Source organism: Manis javanica, chromosome 14, assembly GCF_040802235.1.
Source record: "Manis javanica isolate MJ-LG chromosome 14, MJ_LKY, whole genome shotgun sequence".
Taxonomy (NCBI): Eukaryota; Metazoa; Chordata; class Mammalia; order Pholidota; family Manidae; genus Manis; species Manis javanica.
Genome location: NC_133169.1, coordinates 85,412,466 through 85,436,109, shown reverse-complemented (window position 1 = coordinate 85,436,109; position 23,644 = coordinate 85,412,466). Strand labels below are relative to the sequence as shown.

Genomic DNA, 23,644 nt, shown 5'->3' with positions numbered 1-23,644 from the left:
ACAGGCTGGGTGATCAGGAGACACAGCAACCCTGCCACCAACTGCTGTGTGACTTTGGGCAAGTCTCTCAGCCTCTCTGTGCACTTGACTTATGGCTGTGGACTTGGTAGCTGTCCCAGCCCCAGCCATTCTGGGGATACTGCGTGGATCTGCCACAGCAGCTGAGGGGGGTGGCTCCTTAGTCAACCAAAGTATTTATTGAGCACCGGCTTTGTGTTATTGGTCTGCTCCAGATCATAATGGGGGCCAGACGAAAGGGGGGACTGGTCTTTGATCTCATCTGCGATCCTGTTGGATAAGGAAACAGCTACTCGGGCAAAGTACTTGGGAGAATATATTTACAGAGCTGTGGATACTTGTCAATGAATTCATTCACTCACTCTTTACCTGAGGCGTGGCAGCTCTGCAAGCAGCCGAGCTGGGTGCCCGAGACTCAGGTAATAATCCTCAGATGCTGTTTTCACGCCTTTCACACACCAGCGCAGGGGAACAGAGAAGACGGAACAATGCAGTGTGATGAGTGCTGTGCAATAATTAGAAGAAAAGCCCGCATTTGTTGAGCCCCTACTGTGTGCAAGTTCACGCTTTAATTCATCTACTCCAGCACGTTGGACCTTGTGAGTCACTAGCTACAAGACCTTGGGTTTAACCTTTCTGGACTTCATTATCTCCATGTGTAACATGAACAAGCACAGAGCCCACCTCACAAGGAATTTGATAATAAACTCCCAAACTGCTCTCTGCACATCTATGCACATGAGAATCTATAGGTATGTATAAATTTTAGTAAGTGGGATCAGATACTGCAAACCGAAGTGTAAGTCATGGACATCTTTCCAGAACCATGAGTAAGCTTGAGCCACATCATCCTTCTTATTAGCTGCTGCATAACATGGACTTGTCTATGTATATTCCTACATATGCAGTTTATTTAACCAGTTCTATATTGGTGGATATTTAGTTGTCTTCACATTTTTCTCCAAGCCAAGGTTTAAGGCCATGAGGCAGTGGCTGGGGATGGGATGCGTGGGGCAGCTGCCAGAGTGATGGGTGGAGTAGTGACGCCTCCCGCTCTACATTCTTGTATTCCCATAGCCCACCGGCCCCAGGAAATGCCCAGCCAGCCTGCCTCCCGCAAACTCTTGTGGGGCACTGGGTGGACCTTCCCCTTCCTCCCTTTCAAGGAAGATCTCTGAGCCTTCTAGTCTCCATTTGTTTTGGTTCCATTAGCCTGGGGCTGGGGGTGTGAATGGTACAGTCATTCCTTGCTAAGTGCTTGAATTAGACAATAGGTCATCTGTGCTTTTCTCTGAAGAAGGTCCAAATTCCTGGTAAACAACCAGACCACTCTCCCAGCCCAGGGCCCAGAGCCAAGATCCAGAGTGGGGGCACAGTGGCTAGACTGCAGCTTTTAGTGGTGTCCTGGCTGACTGGGATGGTTAATGCCATTAGACTAGGTCTGTGTAATGAAGTGGAGAGGGCTGCTGGCAGCAGTGGTAAATGGAGAATGCTGAATTACAGGCCTCTGTATGGTTGGGGTGGAGCAGTCTTTTAAACAACCATCTTCAAATTCATCCATTCAATCATATATTCATTCAACAAACCTTTAACAAGCACTTGTTCTGTGCCAGGCTGTGAGTATTTTTCAAGGTCTGTCCCTCCCCATTCACGAGCTACCACTTCAGCTTAGGAGCAACCCAGGATTTGGACAGTTGGACTACAAGTTTGGGCAGTTGGGACTTTTCAGTGACCCTGTTTGGTTATAATGCTCAGCTGTTGAACCTTGGGAAATAATCTTTACCCCTCTGAGCCATCATTTCCTTCTCTGCAGTGGGGATGCCAATAGGAAAACCTAACTTAAAGGTTGCAGTTTTTGGTTTTTTCTTGCTCTTAAATACAACACCAGCAATTTAACTTCAGCCAAAAAATGAATTGGCAATATCAACTAGTGTTAATATAAGCTATTATGGTTTTGACTGGTAATTTTTAGGTTTTTAGGCTTCTTCTTTCTTTTTTTTTTTTGCTATTGCAAAGGTTTAACAAAAAAGTTAAATATGAAAATGTACACCTGATTTTCATATTGCAGTAAAAACACATAGCTCTAGAGAGAGGACAGACATGTGGAAACAGCTGATTTCTCTTGTGAACACAGCCATTGTTTATACTCATTCCAAGGCTTCTGACATGATGATACTATTTCCTTGTATTCCCACTATTCCAATCGTTCTGTTGACCACTAGTTGCCGTTGCCACACATTCATCTATCACAAGATTCATAAAGGGATCAAATCCCCTCAATATTCCTTGGACACATCTACCACCATTTAATTTCGAGGATAACTTCTTGTCCATAAATGTTTTCAATTCCTGAGGGTGAGCTTTGCTCATGGTGTCTACTTCACAAGCTCAAAGATGCCTCCCGGCTTTTTACTTCTATAAAATCTTATAAGCATGAGGAATTTATGCTTGTTTTCACCTCTGTGTATATTTACATTAGAAAATAGTAAAAGTATTTCAAGCCAACAGGGTTGTTTGAAGGACTGGAAATAATTATAACACTTAACACAGTATCTCACAGAGAATGAACACACAGTAGGTGGCAGCTATTCTAGTCTTACTTCTGGGAGGGGATCTGTGGGTACCGGGTGTTCTGCCCCCTACCCTGGAACAGTGGTGAGAGTGCTGGCTCTCCCTCCAGTTGGGGGTGGAATTCTGGGTGTGGCTGCCCTTGGGAGACTCATTAACGAAGTTCTGAGGATGGAAGCCAGAGCTCTCAGTCTGTAGCTCAGGTCTTGAGGGACCTTGGACAAGTTGTGCAGTCAAAGTGTCTTAGTCGCAGGTCTTTTGGCTGCAAGCAACAGAGACACTTAGTAGAAGGGGAATGCCACGCAACCCAACCCCAGGAATTCAGCCAGGCCTTGGGGGAACTGGTGAGTCAGGAACCAATCTTGAACTCATCTCTGGGAGGCCTATGCATCTTGGACCATCTATTTCAGCCTCTGCAGAACTACTTCCTCTGCATGACGTTCCAAGTCCAACAACTTCAGCTAAATGAGATCTGATCCCAATTCCAAATTCACAGAAACTCTCTTTGTACACGCACGTTCTAGATTGGCTTTTCTGGATTGAGAGTCCCTGCCAGGCCTATCAGTTTTGTAAAGGAAGTACAGATCCACACACTACTAAGGTAATTACAGGGTCTCAGACCTATGAGTGGACGACAGTTCTCAGAAAAGGCAGTGTAGTTCAGAAGGAGCCCCTAAGCCATAGACTTGTCAGGGAACCGGTGTGGATCAGAATCACCTGAGGTCTAGCTTTCCTGCTTTTGTGGCTTCCTTCCTGGTTTAGGAGTGCCTTCTCTGAGCTTCCTTCTTGGGTGCCCTGGAAGAATAGGTATGTAGGAACACAGGCCAGGTGTTGTGGCTTCTTTGGGTCTGAGACCAGCCTGGGAGCTAGATCTGAGTGAATGTTCCTTTTGGCTGCAGAATGGGACTTTGCTGCCATAGGGCTTGCTAGATTTCCAGTGTATGGAATACGCCACCCCAAAATATGCAAAAGGTTTATTTTGACCCAAAGGCAATTGAGAATGAACGGATGTGGGAAGAGTTCTCTGCCACCCAGGTAGAACTGAAAATGGGGAGTCAACCAAAATGAGTTTATATAAACAGACCTTCATAAATTTCCCTTATCTTTCAGTAGTTTCCCCCATATATTTCCTAGTCACCTCCCCACAATTAATGGTCCTTTGAATAAACTTTGAACTTGGTTAAAAGGGCATATTTGAGTTGCTAATGTAACCCCAAATCTTATTTGAGTTTCTCTGGTTTCTTGTAAACTCCCATGCAGGTTAATATTAAAAACTGTGACTTTTCTCCTGCTAATCTCTTCTGTTAGCTTAATTCAAAGGGTTATAGTTACTGAATATAAGAGGGAGGAGGAAAAGGTTTTTCCTCCTCAACGAAAGCATCATTTTCTTGGCTGACAGCCCCCGTCTCCGTCTGTGCCCCCCATCTGACCAACAGCACAGACTCTTACCCTTTTCCTACTCTTGGGATCTCTGGTTCTCAGAAATTCCAGTCTCTTTTCAGTGCCTCAGCTTTTCTTAGGAGGAAGCCTATTTACATCTGGAACCTGGGAGACTTGGTCCAATGAAACGCCACCTTCAGATACTGAGCTGGTTGAGGCCTTATCTGACATAATGTGGATGGTGTGGGGGTGGAGGAAAGACAGAGACAATAATAATAACTAACATTTATTAAGAGCTTAATGTGTGCAAAGCACCATGCTAATGGCTTAATGAGCATTCTCTCATTTACTTTTCAGAACTATCTTATTTTCTCTATTTTATAAGGGGGCATGGGGAGGCCAAGCAACTTGTCCAAGGTTATAGGGCTAACACCTAACTGATCCAGGAATCAAACCTCAATTTTCCTGACTTCCAGGTACAATTTTTGATCCACATCTCATTTGTCCAGTGTTGGGGTGAGACGCCATGTCCTAAATTACAACAGAGGCCGAGGTGAGCCAGGGAGTCAGAGGGAGCTCTTTAGGGGCAGACATGGTTTCCTAGAAGAGAAGGTATTTGGGCTGGACCTTGAAGAATGAGTAGGCCTTATGAGGCAGAAGTGGAGAAGGGGCACCCCAAAAATCAAGAGTGAACAGATGCAGAGACTGGGAAGGGCAGGGAGTGTGGGGGTTATGACATAGTTTGCCATGATTGGAGCTCTTTGAGGAAGGTGCTTCCACGTCTTCCTGTCATTCGTCTCCCCATCCCACTGGCCTGGGGGGGAGTCTCCTCTGAGGACCACACAACTACAGAGCTGCTGCTGTGCGCGCCAGGCCCTGGGGAGCAGGCAGATGTACTGGGGAATGAATGTGCACAATTCTTGTTTGGCATGTTTGGCATCTCTGGCCATGGGGAGCTCCATGGCCCCTTGACCTCTCAGTGACATCCAAGGGTGCAGAAGTCAATGTGTGGGGTGTGAGAGGATGAAGTACGCCTGTGTCTGGGCTGGGAACAGTGACAGACAGGAAGAGGGAGCCCATCTCCCACTGAAGGATGCCAGCAGATAGCCCTGCTGCTGACCCTGCTACCAGCTGCTGTGGTCAGCTGAAGTGTCAGGGCATTTGTTCTGAGTGCCTGGCCTTCCAGGACATTTGTTGGCTCTGGGGTTCCCATGGAGACTTCTTCCTGCCAAGTGCCTACCGTGGGCTAGGTAGGACAGGACATAGGTCGGCACAGAGATGACAACACATTTTCTGATGGAGTCAAGTAGACAAGTAACAGACATCATTATTTGAGTACTTGGTATGTGTCAAGCACGGCCCTGAGAGCTTTACATGGGTCTCCTTTTTAAAGGTGAGCTGCTTCGTGGGCTTGTTTCCAAATGGTATCAGTCTGGCATCCCAATATTTGAGAAAAAAATTTAAATAATTTTGCAGTCTTTTGAAAAAAATACCCAGCAAAACTTGCAGTCCTCTTTATCTGTTTCTCTGGATAGTATGCACAAAGCAGCCATCCCCACAAAGTTTCTTCTCTTTCTCCATGCCCCTCAGAGAATTTATACCATGACTCTATATAGTTAATATTTTTTCTTTATCTCACATGTATAATCCAGTTTAAACCTCCTCCTGGCCCTGTGAAGGCAGGCACTATTACCCCATTTTACAGATGGAGACACAGATATCTAGAAGCCAGTCTTGCTCAAGGTCATAAAGCTAATCATTGGCAGGTAGATTTGAAGCAGGCTCTCTGCTCGCTGTGGAAGTGCCTGTGGGACCCCTGGGCATGGGGCAGTTGATTGATTGTGGGGGAGAAGACAAAGAGATGACATTTGAGTAGGACATCTAAGGATAAAGAGAAGCTCAACAGGTAGGGATGGGCAATGGAAGTGTCTCCTAGGAAGGGAGGGAAGCCCCAGAAAAGAGCACCTCACACAGTAGGATGTCAGAAAAGAGGCCATCTCGCCTCCCTGTCTCATGCCTCCCTCTCAACCGTGGTAGGCATGGCATTTAGGAGACTTGCCTCATTGCCCAACTTTGCCCCAGGCAGATTCTGCCTGTGCCCTTTAACAGCCTCCAACACAAAGCCTCCTTGTGTCTTCTGAAAGAGACCATCTGATTCAGGCTGCCTCCCAACCTTCTCCCTCTTTAGTCCGCAAAGGGGAAGAGAGGGAGATCTGTGGTGAAGGAGCCCACAAATGAACTCCCTCCTGGGCCAAATCAAATACACTTAATTCCTCAGGAATTACATGCCAACACTGTTTTGGGGCATATAGTTCTCTAGCTGTTCAAGGAAAGCATGTTGTGGTGAAAAGAGCACAATGGAAAATGGATCCAGCCTGATCTGGGTTTGAATTTCAGCAAAAATTGGGTGAATTCAAGCAAATTGCTTCATCTTGCCAAGCTTCAGTCTGGATCTAGAAAACGATGGGTCCAATTGCTAAAAGGTGGTGCTTGATGGGCTTGTCAGAGGGGAAGAGGAGGGGGCTGGCTGGGGATATACTGATCCAATATTTACTTCAGGGTGGGGTGTCAGGGACTTGTCAAATCTAGGTCTCTCCTGCGCAGGTGGACAGTCTGAGATCCCGGGAATTTGGGTGGGAAGGTGACTCCCAGCAAGCGAGGAGGTCGTGAATGAAGCACGGACAGAGAGGTTCTAGTCCTGAGGTCTTGTCACCCCGCAGGAACAATCCCCTGAACCTCCCTCGGCCTCTTTCCTCACCTTCAAATGCCGATTCAACTTAATGACTGTTGGCCAGACACTTGAATTGCTATTTCATCTGTTTCATTTTTAAATGTATTTTTTTCATATTTTGCCTCATCCCGGAAGAGATTTGAGGTGGCGTATGAAAATACACAATACACACACACACACACAAATACACAATACAACAAAATGAAGATAAAGGCATGGAAGCCAGGTTGAAGAGAGAATCAGAGTAAAACAGTGTGCGAGAGCCAGATTATTTCAGTCATCTACAATGCATGTGAAAAGGTCCTGCCCCTACTAATACCACTACCACAAGAACCCAGGATAGCATGCTTGCAGGTAGTAGGAGTTACAAATTGTCTTAGAAATAAAGTAATATTTCTGTTTTGCAAATGAAACTGAGGTTAAGTCCTGCCCTGGTTCCAGCATATAATGTGCATGTGTGAAGGGGAGGAGGAAAAATCCTTCGTATACAAATGACAAAGTTTGGGATCCTGTGTTTGGCAAGAGACCACAGGCAGCTACCTCTACTTTCTCTGCTGCCCGGGGAATTACAAAACCTGACCACTTGGTTGAAATGGACATCCAGGAGAGGAGAGGCAAAGGAGAATACACCCAAATTAGTATTTCAGAAAGTTATCCTGCCACACTAAAATTTATTGAGCACTTGACATTTTGTATATTTCACATTTAGTATTGTCTAAAATGCAGTTGGAGGTCGGTAGTCTCGGAGTTAAGGCCGGGAGGGCTGGGAGTCCGCCTGCCTCCATAGATTGCTGCATAACCTCGGTTGTTGCCTGTGTTCCTGCACCTGCAAGCCCCACTTTGCTTACCTGCCTCCTGGGTGTGAGCTAAAGCTCGTCCAGCGCCGTGCCCAGTGTTGGCACACAGTAAACATCAGCAACGACATAAACAAGGGCAAATATACTGACTGATAGGGATGACAGGGGCATCCAAACCCTGAAACTGCAGCCCCCGGCCTCCCAGCCCCGCGGCAGGGTCCCGGGTTCGGTTCGGGAGGCGACGGCAGCCGCGACTCGCACACGGCGCGGGCGGCACCGCGGGGGGAAGCCGCAGGCGGGTGCTGGGGAGGCGCGCCGCCTGGTGCGGTTGTCAGTTAATTAGGGGAGAAGGTTGTGTCATTAACGGCGGGATCGATGCAAAGGGAATTGAGAGGCTCTGGCAGCGCCGCCGCCGCGCGCGCTCTGCACGGGCCGCGGGCCGAATTCAACAAAAATTCGATACGCATTAGCAGAGGCTCCGTGCGCTCCCGGGACGTGGAGCTGGGAAGGGCCGGGGGCCGGGAGTCCCTGCGAGCGCGGGGTGCGGGCGGCGGGCATCTGGGCCTGACCCCGGGAGGCTGGCGGCACGGCGGCGGGGTAGACGTTTAAACATGCCTGGGAGGAACTGGGGCTCTTGCCCCGCGCACTGTGCCCGGGCTTCTCACCAGGCCCGTCCCCACTCATCCCGTCAGGCCCGGTGACTTCAGCCCGCAGAAAAGTAGCCCTGACTGCCCCAAAATAGCCCAGGCCACCCTGTAGCCCACCTCCCAGTACGTACTGTTCCTTCCTGGCCTGTCGTTATATGAGATCTGTACAACTTTTTGGGCCAGTTCTTTCTCCTGACCGGATAAACTCTCGGAGAGCAGGGTTCTGTTTACCTTGTTTACCTCCACCCAGAGAGCCTGGAAGGTGGCGGGTGCTCAGTAAATATTTGCAGAAAGAATGATTCTCCTCAGCAGCCCAGTGAGTTGGTAGGATAAGGAAACGGAGGCTCAAAGAAATGAAGTGACCCATCCAGGATGACACTGGTCTCCCAGCCCCCAAATCCCTTCTTTGAGCAAATCATCTAATCTAATCTGTCTGAATCTTACCATCTAGGGAAAAATTAAATACAGCTGCCTTTGTACTATGTACCAGGGACCATGTTGACATTTATTTAGATTTGTTCCTTTAATTCTAACAACAGTCCTGTGAGATAGAAATCGTTTTATAAAGGAGGAATTTGGAACTAGCAAGATCTGGGCCTATTATGTGCCTGTTGGCCCGCAGATCCATTCTCCCCTACTGTATGGTCTGTAACAGGTGGGCCACTCCCACCCCTTCACCCCCATCCCACCTCTCAGCAGGCCGCATTTCCCAGGCACTTGTCCGCTGGATTTTGGTGGGGTTTGGCCACTGAGAGCCACTGACACAAGATGGGAGGGCTGAGGAGCCAGGATACCTCCAGCAGTGGCAGTTTTTGGGCCTCCAGACCAGGGATGGTAGTATTTTTCTGCTCTTGCTAGTCTCTGAGTTACCTCGCTTTCCCTTATTTGGCTTCTTTCTTCTTCTATCCCGAGTGACCACAGTGTAAATTCTCTGTATTAAATTCCCTGTTTGAAATACCTAGAGTGAATTAATTTTCTTGATTACCGTAAGAGCCATGGTCTGAACACAGATCTGTTTGACCACAAAAATGCGCTGAAGTTTTGTACAGAAGATGAACTAATGTATGCCAAATACCTGGCATGTGATAGATGTTCAGTGATAGCCCCTCTGCCACTCCTTTAAACCTGAAGAAGTCTTAGTATCTTCAGTGTTCTCAGTTCCTTAATCCTGGAGTATGGAGGACAGCGCTCGGTTCATTCCCTAGCATTCCCCTTATTACTTTGGAGATTCACCTTGCCTGTGGGACCAACTGAGTGAGAAGTAGTAATCAGATGGCTGGCCTGGCAGCAGCAATACACAAAAGATGCGTGCAGTGAATGTTAGATCTGAGCGAATGCTCCTAAATCAATTGGACCACCCCAGAGACTTGGCTGGCAATGAATGAGAGTGAGAGGTGCTTTTGACACATGCATCCAGGATCTGATTTGAGCAAAGATGTCTGCTCAGTAGTCCCCAGGGCAACTTTCTCCTGATTGATTTGCAACTTCCAATCTTAATGGAAAAGAAGCCAAGTGTAGACGAGATAGTTTTCTCCTGAACGAGAAATCCTGGTTGTGCTTTCCTTTGTGAATTTGGGGTGGGGATGTGGGGGTATGTACCATCTCCTATTATCTGAAAAGGGACTGCAGAGGCCAAAGTTTGCTAGGAAAGGGTGTTTAAGGGGAGATGGGTGGGAGACGGAGAGAGGAGCTTCTTAACCTACACAATCCCTAGTGACTTGGGAGAAGCAGGAGACCAGAAACTGCCCTTGATGACAGAACAAGTGCACATAGCTGATTGGGTCTTCAGCCTCCACAGCCTGGAGCCTGGGGCTGAGAGTCCTACTGGTGCACTTGGACAAGGCAGTTAGTTTGAGCCTGCCCTGAATACTGCACAGGTTGCTGGGGGCTCATTTGGAGTCATTGATGTAAATGCAATTTAAGGAAGTTTGTAGACCTTAACATATATTTGAGGTTATGGTTTTGAGCTAGGTCGGCAGCTAAAAACTGCTTTTTACCATAATAACATAAGCATCCTACTTCTAGAAGTTAATGGCACAGGATATGTAGTCAGATAGACCCAGGTTCCAATCCTCACTCATTGTGACTTGACTACTTCTCGCTCAGTCTCTGAGCTCCAGCTTCCTCATCTGTAACACAGAAATGATAATGTCCATCTGGCAGGATTGTTGTGAAGATTAAATTAGTTATTAGGGTGAGAGCTTAAGAAATGGTAGCCATAATTAAAATTATTCACAAATTTATCGGCCACCTAATATCTTGGACCAAAATAGGGAGCCAGGAGCATGGTCAACTACGTCTTCAGAACTCTGCAGTACACATGCTTTGATTTGTCATCCCGTGGTCCACTTCTCCAGGAACTGTACCTACTGATAGTCCCTGACAAAAAGCTAGCCTTGAGTGGCCATGTGTGTACCGTGTGCCCCTGTCTCCTTGGCCGCTGTTGACTGGACCCAGGGTGAACACAGTCTCAGCTGGACAGATCATATTCCTCTCCTGAGAACAGAACCAGCCTGTTGTGAGGAGGCAGGGGACTCCAGAACTAGTATCGCTATTTTGAGGTATGTACAGTTGATGGATGTGCTGAGGAAATTGAAATGGAGGGGTGCAGAAAGAAATGCAAAGAGACTTCAGCTTTAGTCTGTATGAAAATAATGGAAACGGCCCCGTTCCTGATGATTTTTCAATTTCATGAGGCCTACCTGTGCTGATTTCTGGCCCTTGCAGTCTGTGCTGTCAGCACCCAACCGCCAGTGCCCACCTTTCCTTGTGCTGGCAGGACTGCATCTCTTTCCCTTGCAACCAAGGGACTATGCAAGGATAAGGACAATGGTGCTCCTTTATAAGGTAAAAAGGCTTCTTTAAAAACTTGAGTGGTCTTTTTAGAAATGAGTTTATATAAAACACACCCTTACCTCAGTAAACTGGTAAGCACAAATTGGTCAGACTAGTTATACGGCAGTGTCCACCACAAACTAGTTAAGAAAATTTTTTCCATGTTTTCTTGGGCATTTTGTCATTATACTAAGAATATAATGTTTAATCTGCAACAGTTTTCAAAAAATTGCATTGCCTGATCATGTGGTTAGTTTCTGAAAGGATGCTGAAAACCTAAGGGTGGGTGGGGTTTGAGGACTACCCTGAGATAAAGAAATGGAAAAAAGGGGGAAGGCTGTCTGAGTGTATGATCCGTAATGTCTATTACCCCCATCAATAAAATGGGGACAATAATGTACCCACTTCATATCATGGATCTGAGTATTAAAAGAAATAGTGTATGCAAAAGTATTTGCCTGGTGCCTGGCGTATAGGCTGAAATTCATACATGTTTTATTAGCTACTCTGATCATGAACATGTGACAAGACTTACTGCTGGAGCCAGATTTTTTTAAAAATGCTCTAAAATTAAATTAGAATTAAAGGAAATTCTCTGGTGTCCACTCAACTGAGTAGGTTTGTGAGGGTAAGGCCTGAATCTTGGGCTTTTAATTTTGGATTTAAAAATTAAATCCAAAATCTATGGTTTTCTCAGAGCTTAGTGACTGTTCAATAAATAATTCTTTGAATAAACATTGAGCCCTCAGTGTGGTCATCACAGGACTGAAAAGTAGTTTGAAAGCTTTGGGAAGAAATGGTATTTTTAAGAGGATTCTACTTCTGGGGAGGAAGTATTGAAAAGTAGGTAGATGAGATGGGTGGAGAGAAGCTTAATATGGCCACAAGAAGAAACATCCAGAATTTCTTCAGTTTTCAAAAATTTGAGGTTGTGAGCTTAGTCAAGATGTGCTAACATGTTATGGGTTGAATTCACTCCTACCAAATTTATATGTTGAAATCCTAACCCCCAGTACCTCAGAATCTGAGCTTATTTGGAAATAAGGCCATTGCAGATGTAATTAGTTAAGGTGAGGTCATAATGGAGTAGGGTGGGCCTCTAATCCAATATAACTGTTGTCCTTATGAAGAGGGGAAGATTGGACATAGACAAGCACACAGGGAGAAAGTCACGTGAAGGTGAGAGCAGGCATCAAAGTGGTGCCTTCTACAATCCAAGGAATGCCAAGGATTGCCAGCAAACCACCAGTTAGGAGAGAGGCCGAGAAGAGATTCTTTCTCACAGGCTTCAGAAGGAACTGACCCTGCTGACACCTTGATTTTGGACATCCAGCCTCTAGAATTGCGTGACAATAAATTTCCATTGTTGAAGCCACCCAGTTTGTGGTACTTGTTATGGCAGCTTGCAAACTAATATATGAAGCAAACAAATCCAAAAATGTTGCCCCTCTGGCTCTCCTGGTCGTAATTCATGCCCAAGCCCAGAAAGTTCAATCTATATGTGCTTACCTCCAACCATTTCTGTTATAAAAGCTCCTGCCAAGTATGTTTCCAAGCAGAAGGCAGAATGAGGTGGGATGTGGAAAGTCTTTGACCTGTTAGTCCCAAGGAACATAGTAATTTAAGTCCAATCTATAACCATGCAATTAAAAAAAAATTCCTGCTTAGGTCTGAAGAACTTTTTTAAAAGTTTGGAACTATTTAGCTATTTCATCTAATGTTCTTTTAATAAGTAATAATAATTGCTGTACACTTGATCGATTATTGTGGGTCAGGGAGTTTCTAAGCACTTTATATACATCATGTCTTTAATCCTTTCAACAACCTTAGGAGATAACTGTTATTATTTACATTTTATAGATGAAGAAATTGAGACTCAGAGAATTAGCTGTCTATAAATGCACAGCTAGTCAGTAATGGAGCTGACCTCTGACCTGAGTTGGCCTGAGCCCAGAGTTCATGTTCTTTGTAACCATGCTCCTGTCTCCTGAGAGGGTCCTGGGCCTAGCACATGGAGAAAGCTCTCAGAATATTAGATCCCCTTCCCTTGTCTAACTTAGGCTCCTCGTAATTGGCATAAAAGCACTGCCTGCATTTTCAAGCTCAAAATGAAAGAAAAAGTGGCACATAGTAAGTGCTCAGTACATGTTAGCTGTTACCACTATTAATATTGCATTGTACATGTTCCTCTCTAGCAAGGGGAATGAATCCCTAGTCTATTGCTAATAGTGGTACTTAGAAGTGTTCTCGAATGAACAAGACCAGTGGGGTAAGGGCCTGGAGAGTAAAGTTGATCTAGGGAAAAATGAGATGTGAGGGTGGGGAGGCTACAGCCAGGAGTGGGGGTGAGGGATGGAGAAAACCTTTGGCAGAAGGCCAGACTCCACTTTGCCTTGGGTGTGGCTGCCCCTGGAGGTTGGGGGGCGGTGTAGCCCTTCTGTTCTTGATTGGCCAGCTCACCTTGCTTTATCTTCTGTTTCCTCCCTTTTGGGGCGATGAGGAGGCTGCAGCTTGTGGTTACATAAAGCTTCCTGGAAGAGGAGGCGTGTGTGAGGTCCTGGCAAACAGAGATTCCAGGAGTAGAGAAGTGTGTGAGCGAGAGCGACCGTGTCCAGGCCGTCAGCGCCTGGTGCGGCAGGGACAGCAGCACTCATGTAGATTTAGTTGTCAATCACAGCTCTCCCATTTTAGCACCGGGGACCTTGGCAGGTAATTTACCTGCCTGAGTCTGATTTCCTCTTCTGTAATTAGGATGATAATAGTTCCTACCGAACAGGCATTGAAGTACTTAGTACAATGCCTAATAAATAATTGCTATTGCTCTTGTTATTGTTATTTATTTTAAATGTTAGGATTTGTTGTCCTCTCTGCCTGAACATACAGATTCTCTAGCCTCCTCCACTCCCTCCTGTTCCGTCAGTCCTGAAAATTTGAGTCAAATACCTCTGAGTGCTTCTTTATAGCTCCGCTTTCCCCTGGGCGTTCCAGTGGGGCCAGGCCTTCGGGGACCCTTGGGTGGCCCCAGAACAGTGGAAAATGTCCTTCTATGACTCTGAGATGGTCCTTTTTCCCCACAGCCCAGGAAGGGTTGATAAAAGCCTTATCTGGGTCACAGTCCATTATGGGATTAAATCAGGCTTGCTCTGGGCCCTCCTGGCTGCTGTTCCAGGCTGGATGCTGGCAGCTCCTGGTTATTGCCTTTGGCCCAATCTGAGGTCATCATACTTCTTTGGGCCCAAGGGACCCTCAGAGGAAGGAGCTGAGGAGAGGCCCTGGCAGTCGTTTGAGATTAGTTTCAGTTAGCAAGCACCGACTAAGCCTGGAGGCCAACAGCCAGGCACACGCTAGCCTCCAGGTGGTGGTAGTGGGCGTGCAACCGGGAGGTGGGACACCTCCCCAGCGAGCTCCCATCAGAGGCAACAAATAACAGGAGGGCAGGCAACAGGGATGAGGGAGATTAGCAAAGGAGAGTTAAAGGGGCAGAGGCGTAATGGTGTGATCGCAGACAAGTTGCTACATTTCTCTGAGCCATAGGGCAGTGTGGATGGGAGTGGGTTTAACCTTGTCTGCCCTCCCAAATTAGAGAGGCAAGTGAGAAGATGCAGTGGCCTTGCTAAGGCTGTGTGTGTGTGTGTGTGTGTGTGTGTGTGTGTGTGGGCAAAGTGACGGTTCCTATGGCCGGGTTTCTCACCTGGCCCTGGTCAGCTTGCTCACTACACACATGTGGGCAATACATTGTTATTGACTCTATATAAAGAGCTCTACTCAGCACTCTGTGCAACTGGGTGGTATGGCTGCAGGGCTGCAGAAGAGCGGAGGCTGGAGTGGTGGCAGTGCCGGGGACAGAGACTGAGACGGCTGAGGGGGCAGAGAGGCCCAGAGGCAGAGACCGGCTTGCAAGACAGTGTGTTTTGGCATCAGATGGTAGGCTATGTGTCTTTTCTTGTCCCCTGGCAGAAGGCTGGGCTGAGCCAGATGCCACCTCAGCATGAGGTCCCCTCTGTAGAGATGTTATCTTGCCAATGGGTTTCAGCCCCGGGCAGGTTCACTGTGGATTCCATGAGATCAAAGAAATGACAGTAGAAGGTTTCTTTGGGGTGAAAGGGTTTATTACATGGCTTGTTCTCCTGGTGGTAGGTTGAGCACTATCGTCTCTGCCTCCACTGAGAGCACTGGGCCAAGCTCTATATATAATGCAGTAATAGCTTCTTGCCTACAGGTGTGGAAGCAGTAGCATAACAACAGGCCAGTTACGTCATCAAGTGGTTTAAGTTCAGTGAGGATCCTGGTCATAGGAACCCCAACTTCCCCACACTCCACCCCTCCAGGATTCTCACTTTACAATCTACATACTCTCAATCTTCTGCAACGGTCCTTGTGCAAGAAAGCTGGAGCACTGTCACCGGATTCCACAACAGCAGCAGAGGCTAACAAAAACCTAGAGAGAGTAACAAAAATTAAGATACAAAAAGATTAAAAAATTTTTTTTTTAATTTTGTTATCATTAATCTATAATTACATGAAGAACATTATGTTTACTAGGCTCTCCCCTACCCCAAGTCCCCCCAACAAACCCCGTTACAGTCACTGTCCATCAGCATAGTAAGACGTTGTAGAATCACTACTTGTCTTCTCTGTGTTGCACAGCCCTCCCCTTTCCCCCACCCCCCACATTATGCATGCTGATCATGATGCCCCCTTTCTTCTTCCCCACCCTTACCCCTCCCTACCCTCCCATCCTCCCCAGTCTCTTTCCCTTTGGTAACTGTTAGTCCATTCTTGGGTTCTGTGATTCTGCTGCTGTTTTGTTCCTTCAGTTTTTCCTTTGTTCTTATACTCCACATATGAGGGAAATCATTTGGTATTTGTCTTTCTCCGCTTGGCTTATTTCACTGAGCATAATACCCTCTAGCTCCATCCATGTTGTTGCAAATGGTAGGATTTGTTTTCTTCTTATGGCTGAATAATATTCCATTGTGTATATGTACCACATCTTTATCCATTCATCTACTGATGGACACTTAGGTTGCTTCCATTTCTTGGCTATTGTAAATAGTGCTGCGATAAACATAGGGGTGCATCTGTCTTTTTCAAACTGGAGTGCTGCATCCTTAGGGTAAATTTCTAGAAGTGGAATTCCTGGGTCAAATGGTAAGTCTATTTTGAGCATTTTGAGGAACCTCCATATTGCTTTCCACAATGGTTGAACTAATTTACATTCCCACCAGCAGTGTAGGAGGGTTCCCCTTTCTCCACAACCTCGCCAACATTTGTTGTTGTTTGTCTTTTGGATGCTAGCCATCCTTACTGGTGTGAGGTGATATCTCATTGTGGTTTTAATTTGCATTTCTCTGATAACTAGTGATGTGGAGCATCTTTTCATGTGTCTGTTGGCCATCTGAATTTCTTCTTTGGAGAACTGTCTGTTCAGTTCCTCTGCCCATTTTTTAATTGGATTATTTGCTTTTTGTTTGTTGAGGTACGTGAGCTCTTTATATATTTTGGATGTCAAGCCTTTATCAGATCTGTCGTTTACGAATATATTCTGCCATACTGTAGGGTACCTTTCTGTTCTATTGATGGTGTCCTTTGCTGTACAGAAGCTTTTCAGCTTGATATAGTCCCACTTGTTCATTTTTGCTTTTGTTTTCCTTGCCCGGGGAGGTATATTCATGAAGAAGTCACTCATGTTTATGTCCAAGAGATTTTTGCCTATGTTTTTTTCTAATAGTTTTATGGTTTCATGACTTACATTCAGGTCTTTGATCCATTTTGAATTTACTTTTGTGTATGGGGTTAGACAGTGATCCAGTTTCATTCTCTTACATGTAGCTGTCCAGTTTTGCCAGCACCATCTGTTGAAGACACTGTCATTTCCCCATTGTATGTCCATGGCTCCTTTATCGAATATTAATTGACCATATATGTTTGGGTTAATGTCTGGAGTCTCTAATCTGTTCCACTGGTCTGTGGCTCTGTTCTTGTGCCAGTACCAAATTGTTTTGATTACTATGGCTTTGTAGTAGAGCTTGAAGTTGGGGAGTGAGATCCCCGCCACTTTATTCTTCTTTCTCAGGATTGCTTTGGCTATTTGGGGTCTTTGGTGTTTCCATATGAATTTTTGAACTATTTGTTCCAGTTCGTTGAAGAATGTTGTTGGTAATTTGATAGGGATTGCATCAAATCTGTATATTGCTTTGGGCAGGATGGCCATTTTGACAATATTAATTCTTCCTAGCCAAGAGCATGGGATGAGTTTCCATTTGTTAGTGTCCTCTTTAATTTCTCTTAAGAAATTCTCTTATAGTTTTCAGGGTATAGGTCTTTCACTTCTTTGGTTAGGTTTGATACAACAAGATTTTGATGCAGGTAAAAAAAATATAATAATTCCCAAGTCAGAGGAGTTTCCCAGTCCACAAAGACCTTAGGGGCGATAAGACAGATGTTTTAATGACACCAACATAGGCAAATCTTGTCCCTCAGGTAGGATGCATGAAAGAGAGTGGTCCTGTGATAGGACTGTAGCAGGAAGGGGTCCCTTCCAGGTTTAGTATACCATGCTTTTACTCCTTTCCCTGTGGGAGTTACTGAAGGGTCTATATATAGTGCTACTGGAGGTGAATGCACTGGCCATAATGATAAAACAAAACTCCCCAGTAAGATGCTCTTACCTTCTGGCCATTCAGGATATACTACTGTGACCTTTGGGGGCCACTCTGCTGTTATTCCAGGAATACACAGGAGATCAGCTTCCAGGCCTTGTCCCCAAGGTGCCAGGAGAGCCAGCCATTGTTTGTCCGTATGACAAAAGGTCTAAGGCCACGTCCACTAAATGGAGTCTCCAGGGTTCAGTGCAGTTGGTGCTGGCAGCAAGATATTATTCTAGTGGCTGAACCTCGGCTTCAGCAATTCTTCCTAGGTTTTTACTTGCAGTTGTATAGGGAAGGCAGCCATATATGTTAACATGTCTACGGGTTCAGGGCTCCCTTTTGGGGTCTCTTATTCAAACACTGTAGCATGGTCCATAAACAGAATGACCATCTCTGTAGACTATTGGTATCTGATTTTAGTCCGGATTTTAACAAGCCATTGTGCCTCTCTATCATGCCTGCTCTGGTAGGATTGTACGGCACATGAAACTTCCATTTGATTCCCAGCTGTTGCACCCATTCTTGCAGTGTATGTCCAGTAAAATGGGTGCCCTGATCACTCTCAATTACCTGTGGTTGGTCATAGGTGGCAAAGAGATGCTCCAGGCCTCTTCTGGTCATCTTCTGGTCTGCACAATGGGTAGGAAAAGCAACCAGAAGTTCAGTAGCTGTGTCCACATAAGTCATGGCATACTGATATCCTTCTGACACAGGTAGAGGCCCAATATAGTCTATCTGCCACCTGACGAGGGGTATAGGCCCCTGAGCTATTATTCCATGTTGCTGTGGAACTCGGTGTAAGTCCCTTTTAGAACATATGACATGCTCCTGCCGGGTTCTACTAACTTCTTCAAAGGTCAAAGGCAAGCCCCACTGACAGGCTACAGCCCACATTGTCTTTTGCCCTGCATGCAATAAACACTGATGTAGCCATTGGGCTACATCAGAGGCAGGGTTTCCTTCTAACCAATGTATCTGGGCCAATTTATCTGCCTCATCATTTCCTGGGGTTGCCAGTGACAAATGACCTGTCACACGGTATACTGTAATTATTTTAGTCTGACCAAGGCCCATAAGTCTTGCCACAATTCTTGCCCCCAAAGGGGTCAGTGACCAATCAGCCAGTTGGCATGGTAAGATTGGTAGCCACAGGGTCAAGCCCCCATAGACAGCACAGCTGTCAGTGCAGACAGCTATAGGGGAAGGTTCCTGGCTGATCACAAGCCACACGGCCTGCAACTCTGCCCATTGGCTACTCTTCCCCTCACCATCTTCCATCCATATTGTCTCAGTCTTAGGATGGAAAGCTATGACCCTCCATTTGGGGGCTGCCCATGGCTGGAGCTATCTGTGTACCATGCATCTTTGGGTATAGGGGCTCTTCCCTCCTGATAGGGACCCTCTGCTACTAATGGTTCAAAAGCAAGTTCTTCCTGCTTTCCACTAGTATATGTCACTGGCCCCAATAAGCGTTGGAGTTCTTCACTCAAGGGGCTACTAGAGAGGACACTACGCTGCTGTAGGTAAGCACCCCACTTGGCCAGTGTGGGCGTTTGTGCCACACCACTCCTTGGCTTTTGGGTCCAGTCTCGTACCCACCCCAAGATGGGATATGTGGTTATTACCTTTATTGGGGCCATTCCAGTGTTGGGTTCTGTAGCCAGCAAGGCGTGATACATGGCAACCAGTTGTTTTTCTATCAAAGTGTATTGTACCTCTGTCCTTTTCCAGAGTTGTGACCAGAATGCAATAGGTTGGTGAGTTCATTCAAGTTGCTGCCAGAGACCCCAGCCATAACTGTCTTCAGTCACATGAACGTCTAGCTCACAGGGCCTTGAAGGGTCTATCACACTTAATGCCTGCACGGCCTTGACTGCCCTTTTTGCTGTAGTAAAGGCAGATGCACATGTCTCATTGCAGTCCCACCTGATGCCCTTTCGTACAAACTGGTATAAGGGCTTCAGAACTTGTGCCAAATGCAGGATAAACACTCTCCAGTAGCGTACAAGACCCCAAAACTCTTGTAGCAATGCTACAGTTATAGGGGTAGGAAAGGCCTGGACTTTGTCTATAACTACTTCTGGTATAACTTTGGTCTTACCCAACCAGATGACCCCCAAGAATTTGACAGACAAACCAAGTCCCTGAACCTTGGTACTGTTCACAGCCCATACTTTCTTCTGTAGATGTTGCACCAGTCTAGGTGCTGCACCTTCTAGATCTGAAAGAGAATTGGACATGAGCATGACATCATCAATATAATGGTATAGCTGCACCATTGGCAGTTTCTCCCATGTAGCCAAGTCCTGGGCTACAAGTCTATGACAGATGGTGGGGCTGTGGAGGTATCCCTGTGGAAGGATGGTGAAAGTCCATTGCCATCCTTCCCATGTGAAAGCAAACTGTTCCTGACTTTCCTGCTCAGTGTCAGTGGAAAAGAAGACATTAGCAAGATCTACCATATAATGGTATGTTCCTAGTTCATGGCTGAGGGTATCCATCAGGCCTGCAATAGAGGGGACAGCAGCGTGCATGGGGGTATGACTTTATTCAAATCTCTGTAATTCACAATCATATGCCAGGAGCCATCAGGCTTTTTTACTGGCCACCCTGGGGAATTGAAAGGGCTATGGGTGGGCTTTATAATACCCACCTTTTCCAGCTCCTGGACAGTTTCTCCAATCTCTTTATTCCCTCCAGGCAGTTTGTATTGTTTGGTATTAGTCACCTGCTGAGGTACAGACAAAGCTATGGGTGCCTAGCATGTCCCCTCAGAACTGCCTTCACCACATGTACTCTCAGTCTGAACTCACCTGCAATGGTCTGCAACCATAGACCCTGCAGGATATCAATCTGAAAAATATACTCAGGGATAGGAAATATATACACAGTATAGTCTTTGGGGTTAGATGCCCTGTTCCCAAAGGGGTTTGGGCTTATTTCACTCTGATAGCCTTACCCCTGTATCCACCTATCATAGTGGGGGTCCCGGGGAATCACTCAGGGTTACCAAATCAGTGAACATTCGGCCCCCATGTCCACCAGAGCCAGGACACGTTGTATGTCCACTGGGGACCAAAGGATAACTATTTCAACATATGGCCTCCGGTCCCTGCCCCCAGTCCCTCAGGGCAGGTACCTCGACCTTCTCCTCAGTTGATCCGTGTTCCCCAATCACCTTCCTGTGTGGGCTCGAGTGAGGTTGGCTCGCTCTCCAGCAGGAAGTCTTGCAAACACACAGGCCCGACTTGTGGCTCTGTCTCTGACCTCTGCCTCTTTGGTCTTAATGGCTGGAACTGCTGCTCTGGTTTCAGCTGTTGCCATAGCTCCAGTAAGATCCTATTTGACTTCCCAACTAATTTCCTTCCATCTGCTCCTGCCTGTATTAAGTTAACCCACATCTGGGTCCTCATAACCTTCATGGGGCCCTTTAAATTCTTCTTGTGAGTAGCAGAACTTACTTCTTTTCATGATCTCATTGCTTCAGCCTCTCCTGAGTCTGCTACTGTACGTGTCACCTTGCTTATGGGCTGCCCTAAGTGAGGAAAAAGAATGGCCACTAGAGACCCAAAGAGGGATGTAGGAGCCGTTTGACACAGTATTTCTCATCCCAGTAGTGAAAGGCTCTTCACCTGGGCTATGATTCTCTGGACTATAGATGCCATTTCTTATGCCTAGCTCTCATAACACCTGTTGGAGCTCAGCATAGATCTGCCATCTAACAGGAGAGGATGGTAAATCACCCTGATTGGACCACATAGCACGAAGTGCAGCCATAAGCCAATCGAGGAGGGAGTGATTCCCTGGGGTCTGATGTGCACTTTGTAATCACTGCCTCCAAGCTGATACTGACTCTGAGGGCTTTTGCCTACACTGGGAGCCCAAATACACCAGCTCAGCCTGAGTATAGGGGCGAACCATAGAGTGCTCCATGACCTGGGGAGGGGCTGTGCCTCTCCTTGGGGAACTCTCAGCTGCTGGGTCTTTATTTTCTTTACAACCACTGGGTGTGCTTTCAATACAGGAGAGGCCAGTGCCTCTGGCACCACCCCTTCATCCTTCCCCAGCTCCTCCATTTCCAGGCTGATGGCACCTTTCTTTCGCCTCCCCCGAGTGCCTCCTCTGCTACGGTGCCTCACAGCAATGCTACCTCAGGCTTTAGCAGCTCTCTTACCTTCAGCTCAATGCTTCGCAGCTGGCGTTCTCATGCCACCTCCACCTGTGCTTCCCTCAGGAGTTCGTCTTTTTCCTTTATTGCCTTTTTCTCCTTCAGAGCACCTGGCAGCGCTGCCGTCTCGCTCTGTAAGCAATCTTTTACCTCTTCGGTGGCACCTCGCTGCCGGTGTTCTCGTGCCGCCTCCTCTCGCATCAATGCCATTTCCTTCAGTGAATCCACAGCAATTTGCAGCTCTTGTTCTTGTGCCACCATTTCTTGGGTCTTTTTCAGGAGCATGTCCTTCTCTTCATTAGACTTTTTTAATACTGTGAGAAGCAGCCAACCTACAGTCTCCACTGCCTCACAGGCACTCTATTTCTCAAAAGACCTAATTGCTATACCAAAGGCCACCCCTACTGCCTCAGGTAGCACCTCCACTTTCCTCCAGTCCTGGGGTGGGGCCCTCTAGGAGGCAAGCCACCTCAGACCACATACCCACTGGGGACAATCCACTGTCTCCCCATTCACAGGGGCAGCCTGCTGAGGCACCCCTCCCATAAGGGCAGCCTGTCTCTTTCCTTGGTCAACAATGAACCCTGCTGACTTCGCCAATTGTCTTGCCAATGGGTTTCAGCACTGGGCAAGTTTGCTATGAATTCGGTGTGACCAAGGAAAATGACAGTAAAATGTCCTTGGGGTGAAAGGGTTTATTCCCCAGCTTGTTCTCCCATCAGTAGGTCGAGCACCAGCATCTCTGTGTCCTTCCAGATCACTGGGCCGAGCTCTCTATATAGTGCCATAATAGCTTATTTATATAGTGGTTTAAGTTCAGTGAGGATCCTGGCCATAGGAACCCCAACTTCCCCACAGCATCCCATTCAGTTTGTCTGGTTCTAAACCTATGATTCTCAAATCTAATTCATGAAATGACAAGTTTTGGAAGTTTAAAAGAGCCCAAGGTGGCCACTGTAATTGTAAATTGTTTTTGACATTTCAGTCTACTGGGACAAAAATTTAGAAGAAGGACTGTAGTTCTTAAATGTAAAACCAGATGTAGTCCCTGAGGGAGGAACCTTTGAAGGAGACTTAGAAAAAGAGAGTCCCACAATATAGAAAAGTATGCAAATGATAGAGTGCTCAGTGAACAGAAAGTCCTTCAAGTAGCAATGGCCATGAGCTCGCTCAAAGGGACATCATCACCATGGCAACTGCCCCCATGTGGGGAAAATGGAAGCTCCTATGGCCAGGATCCTCACCTGACCCTAAACTACTTGATGTAACCGGCCCACTGCTGGGCTAATGTTTCCACACCTGTAGGCAATCAGCTAATATTGACTGAGTCTCTATATAAAGAACTCTGCCCAGTGCTCTGGGTAGAGAGAGAGACAGAGGTGGATTATGAAGACTGTTGGATGCAGACGTGATTCTAGTCCTCGACGTACTGCTGGGAGAATAAAGTTGGGTGTAAATCCTTTCACCCCAAGAATGTTCCATTGTCATTTCTCAGTCTCACTGAATCCATAGTGAACTTGCCTGGGGTTGAAACCCTCAGGCAAGAGACCCTAGATGCCAAAGAAAAGCTATGACCTTGACCAAAAGGAGGCAGGCTGGAGCCTGAGAGTACTCGTGGTTAGTGAAGATGGTGGCCCAAGGAAGTGGCAAGCACAAAGAGCTTGTGTGGGTAGTGCACCCACTTCCAGGGAATGATTTTCCACGAAGGTGAGTACAGTTAAGTTCTCACTTCTGACACCAGCAATGTCAACCTTAAAAAAAGAAACCAGTTCAATAGGCAAAGCGTTTATTTGGGATCAAAGACTTGCAGTTTGGGGTACACAGATTTGGGGAGAAACTAAACAGTGTCT

The 23,644-nt window shown here is 46.6% G+C and overlaps 1 pseudogene; it reads right to left on the bottom strand.

Moving 5' to 3' along the window:
- Positions 1 to 63: 63 nt before the first annotated feature.
- On the bottom strand, positions 64 to 4,079 carry LOC118972048 (small nuclear ribonucleoprotein G pseudogene; annotated as a pseudogene).
- Between the last annotated feature and the right edge of the window lie 19,565 nt (positions 4,080 to 23,644).